The 20,229-nt window shown below is 38.0% G+C and overlaps 1 protein-coding gene across 3 annotated transcripts in view; it reads right to left on the bottom strand.

Annotated features, from left to right (window-relative positions):
• Nucleotides 1-17,458, bottom strand: part of Hr39 (Nuclear hormone receptor FTZ-F1 beta) — a 76,006-nt gene extending 58,548 nt beyond the window's left edge. The window contains exon 1 of one of the 3 annotated variants that reach the window (XM_022070137.2): nt 17,096-17,458. The gene's annotated coding sequence lies outside the window, so the exon portion shown is untranslated. Of the gene's footprint in view, nt 1-5,210; nt 5,262-9,532; nt 9,690-17,095 lie in introns of those variants that run through there. The other 2 variants (XM_087357479.1, XM_022070138.2) reach the window with 2 other exon arrangements.
• Between the last annotated feature and the right edge of the window lie 2,771 nt (nt 17,459-20,229).

The following is a 20,229-nucleotide window of genomic DNA, read 5'->3' on the forward strand; positions in this document are numbered from 1 at the left end:
AATTAAAGTCTTCATTCTCGTTTGCCGTAAACTGCACGAATCTTCCGGCAATTTCCGAGGTCTGAGATACAGCTCAGGATGTAATAATTTAGGAGGCGGTCGTTGTATATTTCAAGCTACTGTCAGAGGAGACTGAGTAAAACCATTACAATCGTCAATGAGAAGTGCCAACGACCCTTTAGACAACAAATCTAGCGAGCTGCTGCTGCTGCTACACGAAACTAGAAGTCCTGTCCCTTAAAAACAACACAAACCTTTAAACATCTGAAACGAGACGCACCTGTACGGCTTGATGTAAACTACATTTTCCTCAATATAAAGCCAAAGTCTTTGGCCGGGTTACCGCAGCAACGGATCTCGAGCGCCGACACGAAGCAACCAGTTTTATTCCATGTAATAATTCTGTGAACCATACTAGAAGTAAACTACCAAAGGTCATGACGAGCGAAATGTTTTACTTTCATATTACACAGTGGGTGTTTTCTTTCCTATTTGGTAGGGCTGTCAGGGTAAGTAAAATGCAGGAAGTTCTATTAAACTCCCTAATAAAACTTCATGCATCAGTTCGTACACCTGCTGTTCAAATTCCAATCCATCGTTATTTTACAACCACTGTACCTAACATGAACCAACTTTGATAAGCAGGCCTGACAGAACAGATATTTCTCGCCTTCCCTGTTTCTTATCTGACAGTCAACCACTGAAACAATGAGGACACAATCTCTACTCCACACAATGGCGTAATGTCCAGAGAACATCATCATCTCGAATAACACGATACTGTGTCCGTTATCTTTCAGTTTACCTGATAATCTTTCAAGTCTATGTGTTAAGGCATTCTTTACACTCTACTGGATCGCACCAGTGCAACAACGACCTAAGTGACCTGGCGTGAAGAACACGTTTACAATGTGAGTGTACTCTAAAGAGTACACCTTTCAGATCATGTTATATAATGTAATAATATGACTTGGTTTAGCTGGTACTTCACGAGACCTGACTCACCATTTCACAGTTCACAATTAAATACTGAAAAAAGGTACGTACTTATTACTAAATTCTCCAGAAACTATGCATTCTAGAAACTGTACGCAAAACATTGGTAACTGTGATCTTCGAATATCTGCAAAAGTTATAATGCACAAGTACAACTGCCAGAAAAACCAGACATATCCAATGTACGGCTTAGTATTAGCTAAAATCTCATAAAAGCAATATGGCACTTCAACATTGAGCGAAATAAAAAATTTAGTTACCAATTACACTTTTCCTGCTAGGCCAACATCTTCATCCCAGCTATGTTACCATGAGTTCACTACAACTTTCATGTAGTTATATGCAGTCAATTACACATCGCTGTAATACAGACAGACAGACAGCCAGACAGACAGACAGACATCCATCCCATCGAATTCATTCTTTTCATACATGTGAAGTGGCATGTCTGAAGTGACGTCTGAAATGGCTTCAGTGCGGTAAACTTGTTCTTCGGTTGGAATATGGCTGTCTTCTGGGTTGCAGCGCCGTGTAGTCTGGTAGAAATTTACCAACGTTTCAACCCAGAAGGCAGCCATCTTCGGACTCACCGCCGTGGAAACCTCAGTTTCTGTTTGTTCTTTTGTTGTTCACATTTCTAAGAATAGATGGAGCAAGTTTCCTTTGACAATTATCAATACAAAGAAGTACGTTGAGGATCAAGAACTGGTCCACCTTCACCAAATCACTGACCTGTAGGCTGGTAATTTAAAATTTCATTTTCTCTGCACTGCCATTAGGATTGCGTACCTCTGGAAGGAAATGTTTCTGATCTTACAAATGAAAGACAAACACCCACAAGGAATTAGGGTACAATTTTATCAGCTAGCCTCCACAAACTCATGTAGAAGATTCTAACTGCATTTATTTCATATTTCCCACAATAAATGCAAATCATAAAACATCGTTCCATACAAACAAAAAGTACGAAAATAAAATACGTTCATTTGAGTTTCTGGTGATTTATAAGAATACTGCGTAATTAACTGTGTCTTTTAACGTACTTATATTATGAAAATGAAAGACAGTGAATGGATAAATAAACGAAACAAACCTCCGTGTTAGTGTACAGTATACGCGACTAAATATGGCATTCTCTTCTCGGAGGTTATCAAATTCGGGTGTTAATTACATTAAAATAATTAATGCCATGTAATAAATATTACCGCATTTGGAAACAAGGCCATGATGACTGACTTCATAACAATACCCACTCCTTTCCTTCCAGAGCACTCATAACATTTGGACCCCGATTACAAGCTACTTGGCTTTGTCTGCATTACTTATCTACGAATTTGATATAAGCCTATATTACAAACGTAAAATTCTGTACAACCACACAAAGTTTTGGGGGTGTCTGAATTTCTTAACAGTGGCAATCTATGGGAAGTTATGAACAGGAATAGAACAGAAAGTTGTACAATTCGCCGGGGCTAAGGTTTAATTGTATTCCACGAGTGAAACGTGATGTTGCACTTAGGACGAACTGGCTCCACGGAGCAGGGTCCTTCTTGAAAAGTTGATAGTAGCTCAGCTAGTCAAAAAATATTGTCTTTTTTGAGCCCAAAGTTTCATCACCGTATACAAAAGACAAAATGCTGGCGACAACGCATACTGAACGAGAAACAGTCGTTCATCCACCGTCTTCCGTGAATGCCTTCTGAGCGTTCCGTTAGGTATGCAGTGTTAAAATCTCCATCGCCTTATTGGTATGCAACACAATCTGTTCCGTCAAACCGCTTTGATCTACAAGCAAAATGTGAACTGTAAATTGCCAAAAGGGCAAGGCCATCATTTAGAACGATTCGGGATTCCATTCCGACGAAGCAAGTAACAGCTAACAGCCACACACCAAAGCAGCATCTGTTGCTGAAGAACCACAATCTTATAACCACATAAAATACTCTGCTACATCCCTCCCCGCCAACACCCTCACAAATACAACACATTAACTACATTAGCTTGCGATACATAATTTTAATAACGTATGCAACCTAATTTTCGACTACATCCAGCCTTTTACATAATGGGAGTAGATTGGCTACTTTCTACCACTGGAGGATAAAACGGTCAGAGCGACAAGCTGACTATTCGTCTCCACATAATATAGTGATTCCGAAAGTGCGATGTTTCGGGGCAACTACACTATTATGGAAGGAAGAAAAAACTACCAACAGCGTACACCGAGGGGTCGGCAATGGCATAACGACCATAAAAACCGCTGATATCACGTACAACCATTTCGACTTTATTTTTAAGTAATATAACATCAGAAAACGAGTTAGTAAACATATACACGGCGCAACAATTCTGGCGCATTTGCGCTGTTACTGTCTTCAGATATTCAATTCGTGAATGCTAACCCAACCATTCTGCTACCGAGGAAGTAAACCCATTGAATGGGTGGGTCCCACAACCAGTCTGGGCGTTATGACTAAGAGAAAAATCCTACCCTATCAGGAGCAGAGCCCGGTTCGTAGTTATACCATATCGATAACCACTGGCAACCATATATGGCGGAACGCTGTGATATGAAATGACGAGTGTCGTGAGACAACCGAGGCTCACGAAGATTCGTCATTGTGTGGAGGTATTGTCACGAAGCAACACGCAGCGTCTGAGCATCGTGGGTCTCCGAGCACTATTACGCGTTAACCGCCAAGGAGAGAAAGGACGAGAGGTGGGAGAGTCAACGTACGCTTGCATCCGGTCAAGGTCGGCCACTCAAGAATCCTCTACGTGGAGTTAGAAAGAACACCACGAAGACGCGGGGTGTATTCCCCTCCTGTTGTATATGAAATTACGTTTTAAACACCGCAATGACCAACATCGACCCTTCAAAAACCAACCAATATAAAGAGCAGTAAAGTTAATGGATCACGTCTGTGGAAATCTTCAGGTATTATTTCTTTTTAACTCACAGTAAAAGCCAAGATCGAAGTGTTATTATCTTCACCATTATGCTACCACAAAGAGCAAAACGAAATTATTTCATAGTTTGTTTCCAAATCATTAAACACTCACACAAAACGAAATTCCGCAAAAGCCACATCTTCAATTCACGACCATCCCCCCGACTTTCTTACAGTATTTGGTTATATGAACGTCCTCGTAATCCTCTGGGTTGATATAAGTTCTGTGTGGGAGGAGGGAAGTTGGAATAAATGCTATCAGAAATTCTTCTTTAAACACATTTATCCCAGTTCTACTGCAGTGTTCGCATACATGATATTTGCACAGTTTGTAAATTAATTAAGTATTTCTGCTTACATTTTATGGTCGAAGGGAGTATCATCAGCTGTCTCATGGAACTTATTTCTGCCGTTAATAATTTTCTCTAAGCAGTCGTCCTTACACCTCATGCTCTCCTGTCAAACTTTACAATTAAAACGAAAAAAATGACACTTCTATTAAACAATGCAAAATATTAACAAGACGTTTTCTATATTCGACTCCAATGGTTGATCCGTAATGAAATTACTGAGTAAATGATGCACCTGCGAGCTACACTGAATAATTCTGGCACGAAATATTGCAGTTAACTGAAGCGATTATTCAGTATATTACTTTGTCATAAAACTACATCTAACAAGATAAATGTTTCTAGAATAAATGATACCAAGAATTACAACGTTCGCCATCACAGTCTTCCTCTAACTAAATGGCGAGATGCCATGGGCAGATCTTGGCAACAACTACGTAAAAATACCAACAGCGAACAAGTTACTCGTGGAGCAATGCCCAACTATTCCAACGTACGAAAATCCTTTACAACTCAGACTGTTTACGCCTATTTTTTAATTCCTCGAATTTAATGAGGCAAGATTTTGCTAGACATATTACGATCTGTAAGATTAACTAACTAAACGCAACAGAAACGTTTTCAAGAAGCTGATAGTCTCTCAGGCGCTTTTGCCAACGCGTGCTACATGTCCCATATAACTTCATTCGGTCACCCTAATAATATATATGAAGCTTCCTCTTATATCCTGTGTCTCAGACACAAATGTTCTTATCAGTACTTCGGTCCTAAACATCTCTCTAAAGTGAGGCCCCCTTTAAACAGCACACCCTTAAATTGTTTGAAAAAAAAGGAGATAAGCATTTAAATTATCGGAAATTCCTCATAGGTACATACAAGGTATATTCATAACCACAAAAGGAACAAATATTACCAGAATAAAATTAATATGCAATGCAGTTGTTGGAGCTGCTTTGATCCATGTCTGTCTGCTCACCTGTATCTACCAATAACTGAGTTTCGCCCATCAAATGTGAGACACTAAAGAAAACCGGTTCATCAACGAAACTCAAACCTGATTCAAACAGGTATCGACGATACAAAACAGCTTGTTGAACGAACAACTATCGTCTTCACTGCCATTTCACTGGTTCCTCAGACATGAATTAAGGAACAAGTGAGGCAATGAATAGCTGTGATAAAGGAGTACGAAGTCTGCAGCTTCGGTAATGCAACATGTGATGTTTCATGCAAAACTCAGCCCAGATACATCCGGAGAAAAGAATATAATAAACAATAAATAAATTAAAGAATGGAATAAAATTCCAGACAGCTATGCACAAGCCTTCAAATCAGACTACGACGCAAACCAGTTAGAAAACACAAAACTGATATGGGTATACTCAGGAAACAGTCAATCCCAAAGACCACGGCGCGAATCTTGGCCGATCGAACCCTTGGACAGCGCATTCGAAGTACGTTGTGAAAATATGAACTGGATTCATGTAATGGCATTTTGCGAGCACGTTAACGGAAACTTCGGATTCCGTAATAGAGAGTAATTTCGTCCACTTCAACAACTACAAACTGCTCAAGAAAAATGCAGTCTGTACCGTACACGTACTTGAGCAAAAATTAAAGCTTGGACCTACTGACTACAACTACAACCATCTGCGGTGATGAATCATACGGATTCCGAGTGAAACTCCGTGGTTGCTGTCAAACAAATCTTTCTAAACGTTGTAGCTTAGAATATTAGATTTTGTCACATTCTCTGAAGATCGAAAGACCTCAATAGTTTAATTAGTACAACGTGTGGAAGGGCTGAAACACTGGTTTAATTGATCGAGTGAAGACAAACGGTCTTTGAATATTATGCATCAACTCCTGACACCTTCCTACTAACACTGCTGCTCGAAATCTGTTCGTAAGACTAACAACAGAGCATGCGCTATCATAAAAACTTCAGAACCCAGAACAAGGTCTAAATTCCGTATTATAATGTGTATACATCCCTTCGGGACACCTGTATTTCTCAATCTGGCACAACACGTCACAATCAAAGAGAAACAAAATCACACAAATATTTTGACATGCTGGGATAGGTTCCAAACTGTATCCACGCGCCCTGAGTTCGAGACTGGCGTATAGGAAAGCAATGGAGTTATTAATATGGTACTTAATTTTTTCCATCATATTCTGTTAAATTATTCACCTCACGGACTGACAATGTACAAGCCCACCAAACACTGGACGCAAATTAATGCAAAATTATTTAACAACGTCGTGCTGCTAATAACGTTATGATGTGCAATAGGATATTAATTTCCTATATAGTGTTCGCCAGTAGCAAACAACCTATTTCAGAGAAAAACTGACAAAAATATACACTATACCAAAAAGGAAGAAATTACGACAAAGATGAAACAATCTTTGTCACAACCACAGAAACATCAGTTGTAGCAAGCATGATGGGCAATTCATTCGAAGCACGGAGAAATCTAATCTGCAAATAAGATACACCTCCAGATCCATAATACATGGTAAAGTATAATGTTAACGAGAGTCTTCCTACCGCCCTGATTATGTAGGCAGCAAGGACCTTAGGAACGTTGATAAACTGTCCAACCGTAGTCTACGTCCGGGGGAACACAAAACGACAAGCGGATGCTGCCTCGTCAGAACGTCTCTTGCTTGCAGTCCACGCTGCTTGCGAATTCCCTACATCCATCCTTAAATTAAATTGGCTTCTGTGTAAGTGAGGGAGGGAAGGAGGGAGGAAGGAAGAGGGAAGTCTGGCTCTAAGGTGTATACATTCAAATGTTATCTACGAGGGGAGGATGGGTGGGTGGGAAGACTGGAGCAAACCTCTTGACGGGAGACAGGCCTGCCCTGGCAAAGACTAGCTAACTCGACCTTGTCTAGAAATAGCCCCGACCTTGCCACATTGAAGACAGGAACAAGAAAACCGCCATTCTGTTCATCCCATGTGCCGTACGTCACCAACAGCTGACAAGAAACAAGATTGCTCGAGCAGCTGCAGTCTCTCAAGATGACACCACATACTATTCTCCAATGAAGACATGGCGAGATAAGGTCATTTATGCAAAGCCAATAGAACAGAATATAGTTTGCTCACTATAGGTTTAAACAGCAGCGGCCACTGGTCTAGCTCTATCCAACCTACCCATCTACCTGATGGCGGAAACAGATTCAGTTTCCGAAACGTTGGATTTGGGAAAAGGAACTTACGACGATGTAAATAAACGGAAAATAATAAAGATGTCTGTGACAACACGCCATTGTCAAAAAATATTTTGATATACTACTGTTGCTATTCAATTCATAATCATTTATTAATATTCACGTCCAAAAGTCCGAAAATTAAAATATACAACGCTACCATTTTTACCAAAAAAATGATGAATCATTCTTATCCAACACTAAGTACACAAATATTAGAGCGATCGGTCAAATAAAGGATGGTGAGAGTGGCGGACCATGCAGCACACACTGGAGAGATAAGAAAATAATAATTATATATTTCAGACAAAAGAACTAGATGAAATAAACCACATGAGAGGCCTAAGCGCAGAAGGAAGGATAATATTCAAGTGGATCTTACATAACCAGAATGTGAGAATGTAGACAGGATTCAAACATCTCAGGATACGGTCCGAGAATTGAACCCCGGTCTCCCACTGACTGAGCTCTAAGTCAGGGACCAAAAATTTCAAGACAGGAAAACTATACTATTTGGAAAACACCGGCACTGCAAAGTTGTTCTTCACGCCACATCACCCAGACTGTCGTCATACAATAAATACACGGTACGCCGTACTTGGGGAAATCTGGTTCCGCCAAATATGGAGTATAGCAAGCTGTAGTTGATGCAAACTTTGAACAAAACTACTCTTACATTCTATGCAGATCCTTAATCGACTCCGGCAACTAAGTAATCAGGAGAGCACTGCAGAAACAAATACCTAATAAAACACCTCAATACAGGAACGTTAACCTTGTCCCGAGAATGCACAACACAGCAAAATTTCCTCTAATTAACGGAAACTAACAGAAAAAACGAAAAGAAGAGAATATAACAGTAAATACTCAACTTTTCTGTTCCGTCCTGAGATCCTTGGAATTTATCTAAGAAAGAACAATGCTGTCAAAAATGGAAATGAAAGAAGTCGGACGGTCGAGAAAAAAGTGCATTGTACGAGATAATGCACAAATAAGGAAAGAGATAAAACCAAAAATGTGCACTGTTCATTTAATAGTGCACCCATCGTTTGCACCGCTCATTTCTTTAGCTTCAGACACTATTCTGAATTCTAAACGAGTTTCTCGTTTCTAAGCACTGATTTTTAATGTGAAATAAAGCTCTATATCCCAACCAACCACATGTTCAAATTTCAATTCTTACCTGATTCTGTTCAATTCCTAACTCGATGAAACAGTGCACATCTAAAGCTTCTCAATAAACTAAATAAGCACGTTTGAATCACAGTTTCTTATTACATAAAGTACTACACTGTATCAAAGTAAGTAAAGTAAAGTTTGTCCCACTATACGCCATGTAGGCGTTTGGGGGGAGTGGAGGTATAGCTACTCTCTTCCTTGACCTCGGCACTAGATGGGGGTGAATGGTCAGCATCACGCCCCGGCTGGCTTTACCCCCGGGAAAGGACCCCGGTATCCATTGTAGAGGAGGCTGGGTGGGCCCCAGAGCCGGTCTGGACGCAGAGGCTAGAGGAAAAATCCTCTGCCCCCGTCGGGAATCGAACCCCGGTCGTCCAGCCCGTAGCTAGTCACTATACTGACTGAGCTATCCCGGCTCATACACTGTATCAAACATTTGGCATGTATTGTCATTAACTTTATTAGTCGATTTACGTTTCTCCAGTTCGGAACGCAATTCTTAAAATCCTATACTAAGAATAATAATGTTTCAAGGAATAACTACAAAAATGTTAAAACATGATACCTGTTATTTATGTACAATTATACAGCCCACGCAAATGTCAAGTACCATAAATGAATTTTCGACATCGATGTTAAACTGAAAGAACATGTAAGAAACTTGCACGGTAAATCCACTTCCTATAAGCGCGTGTTGAATGCAGACACAAAACATTCCTGGGTGCTGTCTCTTAAGCATAAAGGACATGTTCTGATAATTTATAAAAAAATGTTTAAATGCAGGCGAAGGTATGCGTTAAAAATAACAATCTACAAGCTTACAATATTACCAACCTTGAAACAATCCATCTGCCTCTTCCTCTGATTAGCAGTGAAAGCATCCATTCATTTTCAGCAACCTTTTGACACGTTCCACGAACATTCGTTTTCAGATCTAGTACACTCAATGAACTTTATATTATTCAAAAGCAAACAAATAAAAAGTTCTACTGGTCGCAGAGAGAAAAAAAACCAACTTCCAACACAATCTCTCCACTACAAAGCAATTAGGACACCGACATAAGACGACAGCGGATGCGACACTGGAAAATGTTTTATGTGAGCTGTCATGTTGCAACCACGTCTAAACCAAGCGCTATGCTACAGTCTTTTGTTTTTAACCAGCAGCAACCAAGCCAGGTAGGGGTCAACCTCCTCTCTACGGCTGCCAATGACTGCTTCAACTTCTTTACCTGACACAGCTTCAGGCGCTATGCAGTACACAGGCAGAACGAAGCACAAGGAGGAAAGGTGTGTAATAACAACAAAAAGAGGTTAAGATAAGATGAACTTACGTTGCCAACATGAACGTATTAAATTCTCTAATAACCACGTGAAAATTTCTGTATTAACAAAACTATATTGAAACAGTTTTGATCCAAACAAGTTGAGCGAATACATTTATCCAGAATTTGTTATGATTTTATGTATCATCAAGGCGCTACAACTCACAAGACAACCATCATCATCAGAACCTCAAATCCTACTTGATTTTTTCCAACCCAAATTATGAGACAAGGATATGTCAACAGGACTCCTAAGAAAGCAAACCAGCCCTTGCACAAGCCTCTACAATCACAGAAATCTGAAGAAAAAACCCCCCAGAAACAATAAACACAAGAGACGGAGAGGTAATGAAGGCACAATTTTATTGGGAAAACCTGAAGGAAAGAGACTACAAATATCAATTGGTTAATGCTGTTTGAGGAAAATCATTGTTCACTCTGAGAATCATACGTAACTAACAAATACACGCTGTGGACAAAATTCAAACTAACAGATTGTTATAGCAGGTGGTACATGTAGTTCACAGTGAGATTTAAAGCGTTGATGTATTGAAAGTGGACGACAAAATTCAGAAATGTATACACAGACTACAAACATACGAAAGACACAGCACACCCACTTTTAATAGCTTCACGTTTTATATGGGTTTGTTATTACTGTAGCCTGCAGTATTTTCTTACGATTTCATGGCCACTACCGTAATTTTATTCCCTGTGCTAAGGCACGTTTTATTCATTTTGTATGGCAATTACTGCTACCGCAGTACTTCTCAGTCTGCGTGCAATGACATTTTCATATTTCGTCGCGGGCTTAGAAACAAATGTCGGAAAGAATTATTTCAGGCATCGAATACAGATCTTTTATGGGCAAATGCAGTCATTCACAAGACAACGTATATCCAAACAGAAGGCAGTGTTTTATACGGTAAATTGTGATTTCAGCTATGCACTATTTCACTGTGTTAAACGAAAACGATGTTCCTTTGGGGCTATAACCTCGGCTTTCCGCCAAGGAATTTAAAAATGCCAAGCGCAGAACGACATGTAGTATCTAATTCGGTAACTGCTACGTTCAATTTAGAGTTCAGATAGGAATATCGTGGTCCATGGCCCGTGGGTTAACACGCGAGGAGGCTGGGATCATCTCGAATATGAGCGAGCAAGTCGTAGCTTTACAGTTCTTCACTTACGTAAAGATTTTCGGAAAATCCAGTGTTGCCAACACGATTACATATCAGAACAACTCTTGACTGTCAATACGAAAACATACGAATATAATTCAGAAGTAGAGAAGTTTCCAGGTCTGTTATTTATTTATTTTTTGCATTAAAAATGCTGAATACGGTTTCTCCATAGCTTGACAGAAGTCCTAACATCATAGTTCAGCGTGATGGCAAACCCTCTCACATATGGATAAGGTGCGTAAATTAGTGAATGCCCAGTTTTAAAAGAAGTGGATGGAGTGAGGATTTCTTAGCCGAACTGATCTCCCGACTTCAGTCCATCAGAATTCCTTTTCGGGAATATGTAATGGTGTATACTTCTCAAAAGTGACGTCGCAACAAAGGCAAAATAATATCGGAGGTTACAGCTGCTGTTACCCAGCATATATTGGACAGTAGACCCTAACAGATTAAACTGATCGCATATAGAAACAATGCAGCCAAAATAAAAAAAATGCATCGTGAATTGTAAGTCGTTGATTATTTTATTCTTACCGTGATAATAAATGTGTAATTTAACATGCCGACAGCCCTTTACAGAAACCGTGCGCGCGCAGCAAATAACTCATTCATCAATGTCTAAACTAAAAGTTTTAAAGTTACAGGGAAGTGATTTTACACTAATAACGAACGTTTGTATATTATAAACACGACAGCAGGTACCAGCTTCCAGAGTTCAGATATAATTAGCAATAATTTCCCAAGACTTCCCATCAGTATGCGCAAGTCAAATGCCCATTAATTTACGAGACATTTAAACGAGTTTCAATCAACGAAGTAGTGTATCCACTAACCGAACGTTCAAGGACCCGCAGGGGACGAGGTCCTCCAATAGCGCAACTTAGATGAGGCGGCATTATCCACCAAAGTAGCAAGCCAAAGGGGTGTGGTCAAACGTTAAAGTTGCTTGAAGGCGAGAGGGTCTCTTGGACCGTTGCCAGAACATTTCTACTCTAGGAGAACAGCCATGTTCATGCTTTTTAAATTTATTTCTATTACAGCTGGCAAATGAACTCTGCTACATCAAGATAAATTGGGCCTTTAATAGTAATTTCTTAACCGGTGTCAGTGTCCATCGTTTCTTTTTTCTAGAATGACAGCATAGGACGCAGAAGTAATACGGACAAGGTGACATAACTAGCAGACAGCTACGTACCACATACATACATACAATGTGCCTGAAGTCTAAATTGCACTTTACTGTTGAATTATAAACATACATTACCCAAATAAACATTAGCTGGTGCAACGGGCATATTAACAGAGTAACAACAAACTCTGTATCTCGCATCATAATGCAAAACACAAAAAAAATTTAAACTGGCATACATTTCAAAGGGAAAAAAGTTTAGCAAGTTACACTCTGCTTCCATCATCAGGAAGGAGAGTGAAACGTGGTCGGTTGGGTCCATAAGCTGTAGAGAACCTCTAATGGACCCAACAGAGAATGCTTCCCTCTCCTGCCTGATGACGGAATCGCAACCAGTTTTTATACAAACAACAAAGAAATCGAGATGTTAGTTCCACTCATCAAAAGGGTACCACAAACTCTTTCCCAGAAATAAGGCGGCCGGAGCTTGAATCTGAAAACTGAATGCCATCCAGTGTCGAGGTTAAGAATGCGTGAACCTTTATCACCACTCCCCACAGACTACAACAACTTTACCTTGTGTTTTATTTTGAACTCTGACACAATTCTATTTCAAGTACGATTCGACAGCGAAACAACGGAAGGAGAGGCCAGACGGAATGGCATAATCAAATAATAGTTGAGTAAGGTAAACTAGAACAAAATATAATTTACATTTCACAGCTCCTTCACAGGCCCAAGCCAAGGATGTAGAACACGTCATAGCCACAAATACAATATTTGTTTTTAATATAAATATAAATTACATAGTTATGACAGTCAACTACAGTTTTACCGCAAAAATAATTACAGAAGAAAGCACACCCACTGTTGCTTATTTACAACAGCTGTGAATTTTTGGCTGAGGTTAAATTCTTCTATGGATTACAACAAGTGAGATAGGAGATACACTTTTGGTGCAGGCTTGAATTTCTTTACATCGTGATTCAGAATTTTTATTGTGGGGGGGGGGGGGGGAGGACAAAGGAAGTGGCGGTGGTCCGTTTCAAGGCCCTACACTATAATTAACGTGGTAGGGCTGAGGAAAGCCTTGATAAATCTCAGTCAGGATAAAATATGCCACGGCCGAGACTCGAACTAGTCAACTTACGAAATGTAGCTCAAGCGTGTTAATGCTGTTCGGCGCCTGTGACTGAGTCTGGTCTCCGTATAAAAAGTTCGGTTTCAATTTTACATCCGCACTGGCAACATTTCCAGTAAGTGTGTTGCAAGTAGTCTAAACGTATAGTTGCAGGCGTCATGCAGAAGAATAGTAACAATTTATGCGCGAAGGATCGGACTGATAGCTGCCTGCATTGCAACTATTTTGAACACAGCCCATTGTGAGAGATCTAATTTATTCTTGCGACGTTTCGGGAGTCAGTTCTACTTCTGACTTAGACCATCACGTCACTAATCCTAACATAATATATAATAAATATACATAAATTCCAGTATGAAAGCTTATTTATTCTAAACACACCAAAGTTCCAAATACGTAGAAGAACTGAAAGAAAAATAATAAAAGCAGCAGTTGGGGTACTTCTACTGGATTTTCACAGCCTCAGATCTATCACCAACCGCACCAGATACGAACTCCGGATCGTTTCGGTCAACTTTTCAATTTTCCAATAAAAAAAAGAAACAGGCGACAAATACGAAGACACATAATGTGCAAAAAACAAACAATATTTTCAAAATAAGCTGATGTTTCCCACATAAATTACGAAGATGCATAAAAATTGTGGTAAGGGGACTGTACTTCACAGACAGTGTGTAACCTTGTCTAACCTTATTCTAAGAGCAGTCCATAAATAATGCAGCTGCACAACAAATGAATACGAAGGTGAACAGCGCAAATCACCAAAACATTGGCAATACAGGTTTACATCTTGATAAAAAAACATATAAAAAGTTCTGAGAAGTACCCATAAGACCATCCTGCCTTAAAATGTCCAACTATTCTGTGAGGCTAGAAATAACTACAAACTCGTAACTTACAAATTAACTAATCCCTTGTTAAAGCAAACTATGTGAAGGTTATGACCTATCTTCACATATTACAAAGTAATCAGTCAAATCGAAAGCTAAATACGGATTTCACATGGTCATAATGCTATGGTTCTACATAACTAACTTACTAGATGGCTTACCGAACCCGAAGGTTCATCACCGAATTAACCAAAGCCCTCCACCGGACCCTGTCCTGGGCCAACAAAATCCAGCCTCCTTCAACTCCTATCTTCCATAGATCCTGCCTGACATTTTCCTCCCATCTACGTCTAGGTCTCCCCAGCGGTCTCTTCCCCTCAGGCTTCCCGACCAATACCTGTGCACACCTCACCTCTTGTCCCATCCATGCGCGCTACATGCCCCGCCCATCTCATTCTTCTCGACTTAATCACCATGACAATACAGGGGGAGGAGTCCATTCTAAATAAAAAAGCAAATATTTTTCCAAAAAGTACACATTTTAAAGATCTAAGTGTTATAAAAACAAAACATAAACAGACCTCCGTATGCTGAAAGCTAACATCAGTAAAGTGTTCACTGTGCAAGAATCACGTTATTCAATATTCGTCTTTAACCTAAAAAAATATGGTCAAATGGGAAACAGAGAACATTTTGGGTATGACTATCCTGTCATTCACCTGAAGGAACTTTGGAAAACCACAAGATCTTAATTAGGATATTAAATGAACTCGCCGAGTCTCAAACAGGATTTTTCTTATACACCTAACCACTTGTGACTTCGGCTAACATGTTTGATAACACTGTAAAATCCATTTATTTAAGCTAGATTTATCGAAGTGAAATGTTTACTGACACGAACTCTTCAATGCTCTCCCAGTCAGCATATAATATAAATGCAAGTTTCAGGATTCTGATTTACCACACCATTTTGGCAGTAAAAATATTATGGGAGTCTGTGACCATTTGTCTGTCTATCCAGCCATATGATTCATGTCTGAAACTATTAAATAAATTTTGGTTGAATTTGGTTCTGAGTGAGTAAGACCTGAAAAAAGTTGAACAGATTTAAATGTTGTCAATATTGGCCCAATACAAAGCTTTTCCCTTAGAAGCTGAAGTTTGTCTAAATAACATTTAAGAACCCAGTCCATACCTCAAATAAAACACAACTCTTCACCATTACAAATATTAACTGGTTAAAGCTATTTAAAGAAATAATTTTTTGGCTCAGAATCATATAAAACCCATAATTGCAAAATGCAGACTTAAAGATATTAAAGTAGCCAGCACATTTGTACCATTTGGCTCCAAAGGGTTGAACTGAATGTAACCCACTTTCTTAAGAATGCTTACATGACTCTAAGATATCTTTATTTGAAACACTTTCTCACCATAACACATATTTGAAAGCAAAGTGCTGAGGAGAATAAGTTGGCCAAAGAACGAGGAAGTAAACTTTTCAAAGAAAGGCCATGAGCTCCCTGCAGTTAGTATCACAGTGCTAATCTTTATAAGCTTTGCAACAATAGTTTAATATCCAATAAATGAACAAGACCAACAGTATCTGTACAAACGCATCTGAAAAAAAGTGTGCTTCAAGGCAGTAGACATTTCCACTGTCATTTAATTATAATCACCTCTCCATTTTTCTTACTCAGTATAAATGCAATGGACAACATAGAAAAGTTTCAAACAAACTCAGATATCCACAATATAAATATAAGATACAGCTATAACCTTCACATGCCAAACACTAAGCTTAGTAAATATCAAAATGGAGCTTACTATACTGGGATTAAGATATTTAATAAACACCCCCCCCCCAACTATAAAATGTCTGAATCACAATATAAAGAAGTTTAAGCCAACACTAAAAGAGAAGCTCCTTTCTCACTCCTACGTCCTAAAAGAATTTACCTCAACCAAAAATTCTCATATATTATAAATACATGTAAGCACTAGTGGGTATGCTTTCCTGTGTAATTACTTTTGCAGTAATACTGCAGCTGACAGTAAATTACTGTTATAACTATGTAATTTATATTTGTATTATTAGAAACAAGTATTGTGTTTGTACTATCACATGTTCTACATCCCTGGCTTGGGCATATTATGGATCTGCAGAACGTTAATAAATTCAATTCTATAGGAAAACAGTATCACGGATCTGGATTCATTTTCAATACCTTGAAATAATGCAATAAATATAGTTGGGATTAGTTGGAACAAACTTCTCACAATGCCCGATTCTGCTTTTTCAAAAGCAAAATTATGTACGATGAATTAGTTCTGAATTTGAAATTGGTTATTATTAACTTTAGTCTGTGAACTACTCTGTTATCAAAGAGGTCTGTTAAAAATTATATTGTCCAGTATAAAAGTTTGCAAATATTACACAATGTTATCAATAAAAACCTTGTGAAATACCGTAATTGGTCCACTTGTCACTGCACTCTACTCCGAACACATGAACAAATTAGGCATATTAAAGTACAAAACGTTGCCAAAACCGATATTTAATCACTATTTACAATGCATGACGTTCTGGAAGATAAAGTGGGGAAGAATTCTCAATGAGTCAAATTAAAAGAATGATATTTGAAACACAAAGACTAGCTGGAATGTAAAGATAATTAGTTCAAGGTCCCTTACTTACAGAAGTCAACAGACCCATAATGTAAATATGGAAGCAGATATAGGATAATTTAACAGTAAGCCCACTGTTTTAAATGTTCAGTGCACTTACCTGTGACCTTATCACCACTCTATCCTGCAAAATGTAACATCAGAGCTTAGATCAAAACGTCTTTTCACCACTTTCACACAGACACAACACTAATACCTCCATTTTCAACGTCGGCACACCTTGTTTGGTAACTTAACGTTGACAGGTAGCACCACCATACGGTTAACAAAAACGAGGCATCGGTCTAAGGCCGTTGTATTGTAAAATAAGTATCAAAAGTAAAATTTCAATTTCAAGCAAAGTAAAAATACTTATTACTTTAATTTGTGCTTCAATATCACATTTAAGTGGTGAAACAGCAGAACAAAATAATGTAAAGTTGTCAAAATCACTTCAACAGGATTGAATGGTAGCCTGCTTCTTATGACAGGAATAAGCACCTACTGATTAGCAAAATTGTATCACCACATGGACTGTAGTGCCATCTCCTTGTCAATATCCCATACTATGGTTGACAGCGACAGTAGCCCAGTGGGTAACAACATACACAATTTCAGTTTTTGAGTGGAAGTGGATAAACTATTTCACTTTCTCAGCTTGCATATCACCCTGAAGACTGATACAGCTAACCGACGATCTGAAACAAGGAAAGAAGATGAAGTTCCAGGAATTAAAACGAGAAGCTGAGAATAGGGAAAACTTGAGAACTCTTTTTTGGCAGAGCAACGGACCTGTCATCAGACAGAACGCTGAATAATAATATCACCCTGATAATGGAACAGCAAACACCTCTTAAACGTCGGGAAACTTCTACCAGACTACACAGCACATCCCAGGCAACCATCAACTGTATATCAATTATTTGTAACAGAGGTTCTCACAGCAGTGAAGATGCCAACTTAGTTTTCTCACTGACACCATGTGGTCTGTAGGCAGCTGCCAACGTTTTTGAGTAATGAATCTCCTCCATCTTCTGAATGAAGCTAGTGGCAATATGTTCTGGTACGACTTTCTTATCAATGTACAATTTTAATATCGTAATAATACAACACATCTTAAAAGAGAGTGTTTCAGCAGTATCTTCACTTCTATTTATTGAAAACAACAGACTGGTGAAGGCAAGGAATAGGACTTTCTTAAGGAGAAAATTCTACTGGCAACAGGAAACATGCAAGAAATAATTTACAACTTTGGCAGTTATTAGATAAAAATTTCTCTTCCACTTTTTAGTATGGACCAGTTCCATATTAATGCTAGGAACTCTTATTTACAACTCAAATACAAGTTATTGTAATAAGCAACTTAAAATTACAGCAATATTATTTATTCTTATAACTGTAATAAATGTTGACACAGTGTAAGACAACAGGCACAGATGAACATGCAAAAGTGTACACTGAAAATAAAAACATCCATTCCTCACAGAGCTAATGCAAAAGTAGCTAAAGATGACACAAATGCCCACAGACATTACAAATTTGGATACTGCATACCTTAATGCATAAACATGTTCCTTTAAGTACAACAAATTACAATCTACTAATGAAAACAAAGAACAGGGTTACCAGATTTTCAGTATCAATAAAGGTCTATCTGATAACACATTATCACAATTAAACTTTAGAAATGAAACACAACAAAATGAAGAACAGAGAAGACATTGTGAAACATAAACAGTAAGACCCAAGTAACCCTAACAATCTTTAAAGCCTACAAACATAAAAAATATAAAGCTGGTATTGTTATTTTTTAAAAAAGGTACAGCCAGATATAACAATTTAAAATTATGTTCAATGTTAAGTTTTTAAAACATAAATGGTATAGAACTTCAAAAATAATTTTACTGCCAAAAATAAATAGTTTCAATTTCAGTTATAATTTATATAAAAAAAATTCTTTAACAAACCCCCCCCCCCCCCCCCCATGAGAAACACATGTAAATCATTCCAGAAATTCCACATCAAAAAGAAGTAATTTTTGGTATTAGATTATTATCATATAATTGGAGGGATGAAATATTGCATAATCCTCTAATGACAAGATAATGAAAATTATTAATGTAATGACACAACAATAAATAATCTTTACTGTAAGCCATTTTCAATAATTAAGCTACACAATTTCTACCTGACCTAATACTATGAAGAATTTAATGTTGACATGTAACTCTGAATTTAAACACATCTTTAGAGGGCTGGGAAAGTTCTACTGAAAAGTGTAGGTTCTCATATTACAACCTTCAAGCTGGTAACCCTATACCCATGAAGCTCGTTGTTATGAAGTAAAATAAATGTCACATTACAACAGCAAAAATTCTGTAAATTTGAAAAGTGTAGTAACCACAATATTAATATAAATATAAAGTTGTTTCTCTCAAATACAGACTTCATAGACTATAATCCCTATAATGACATATTGTTTTCTAAAAGAACAAATGAATACTTCTACATGGTACAAATCCATGTTCAGTCCTCTGTACAGTCCGTCTTCCTAAATGATCTCTCCCCACATAAATAGATACATTTTGTTATATACCTACTGCAGAAACAATTAAATATTAAACAACATGTTAAAACATTAACCCACCAAATTACACATAGCAGCAATATATAAAAAGATGCCACTTCACAGAAGTGTTGATAAAAATAGCTACAAGGAGCAGCATGGAACTTGGAATATGTTTGTTGCATGTGACCACTCCAACCTTACTTAATCCACAAATATTAATAGGTTCCTCAGTTAATGTGGTATTGTGCACCAGCAATCGAACACTTTGTATTTCAAATGTCAGCATACTACTATTCAACTGGCAATACTACGTCTCAATTTCAGTTCTGATAGTTGTACACACTATTATGTTCTAGCATTTACTGTATGAAATGTTTACATAATGAGAGATACTTCACTTGCAAATAAAACACAACACACTATTTCAACAAGCTGTGAGAGTATAAGTCATGAGAATAAATTTTCTATAACTCTGTAATACATTTTCTTGCGAGTGGTTTACTTAACATATTCATTTCCTAGTGTCACTGTTCCCAAAGATGAGCGTAAATAAGTAATCATATTAAATGTTATACAATGCTTCCAGAATGTGTACATTCTAATAATGGTATAAATTTCAACTTGCCACCTACAGTGGTCATGTAGTATTGTTGAACGATTTTAAGGTAAACAATGCACAACTTCAT

The sequence above is a fragment of the Zootermopsis nevadensis genome, unplaced genomic scaffold (assembly GCF_977971745.1).
Source record: "Zootermopsis nevadensis isolate Lab colony 2312 unplaced genomic scaffold, Znev_1.0 Znev_ptg000028l, whole genome shotgun sequence".
In the NCBI taxonomy this organism is placed as follows: Eukaryota; Metazoa; Arthropoda; class Insecta; order Blattodea; family Termopsidae; genus Zootermopsis; species Zootermopsis nevadensis.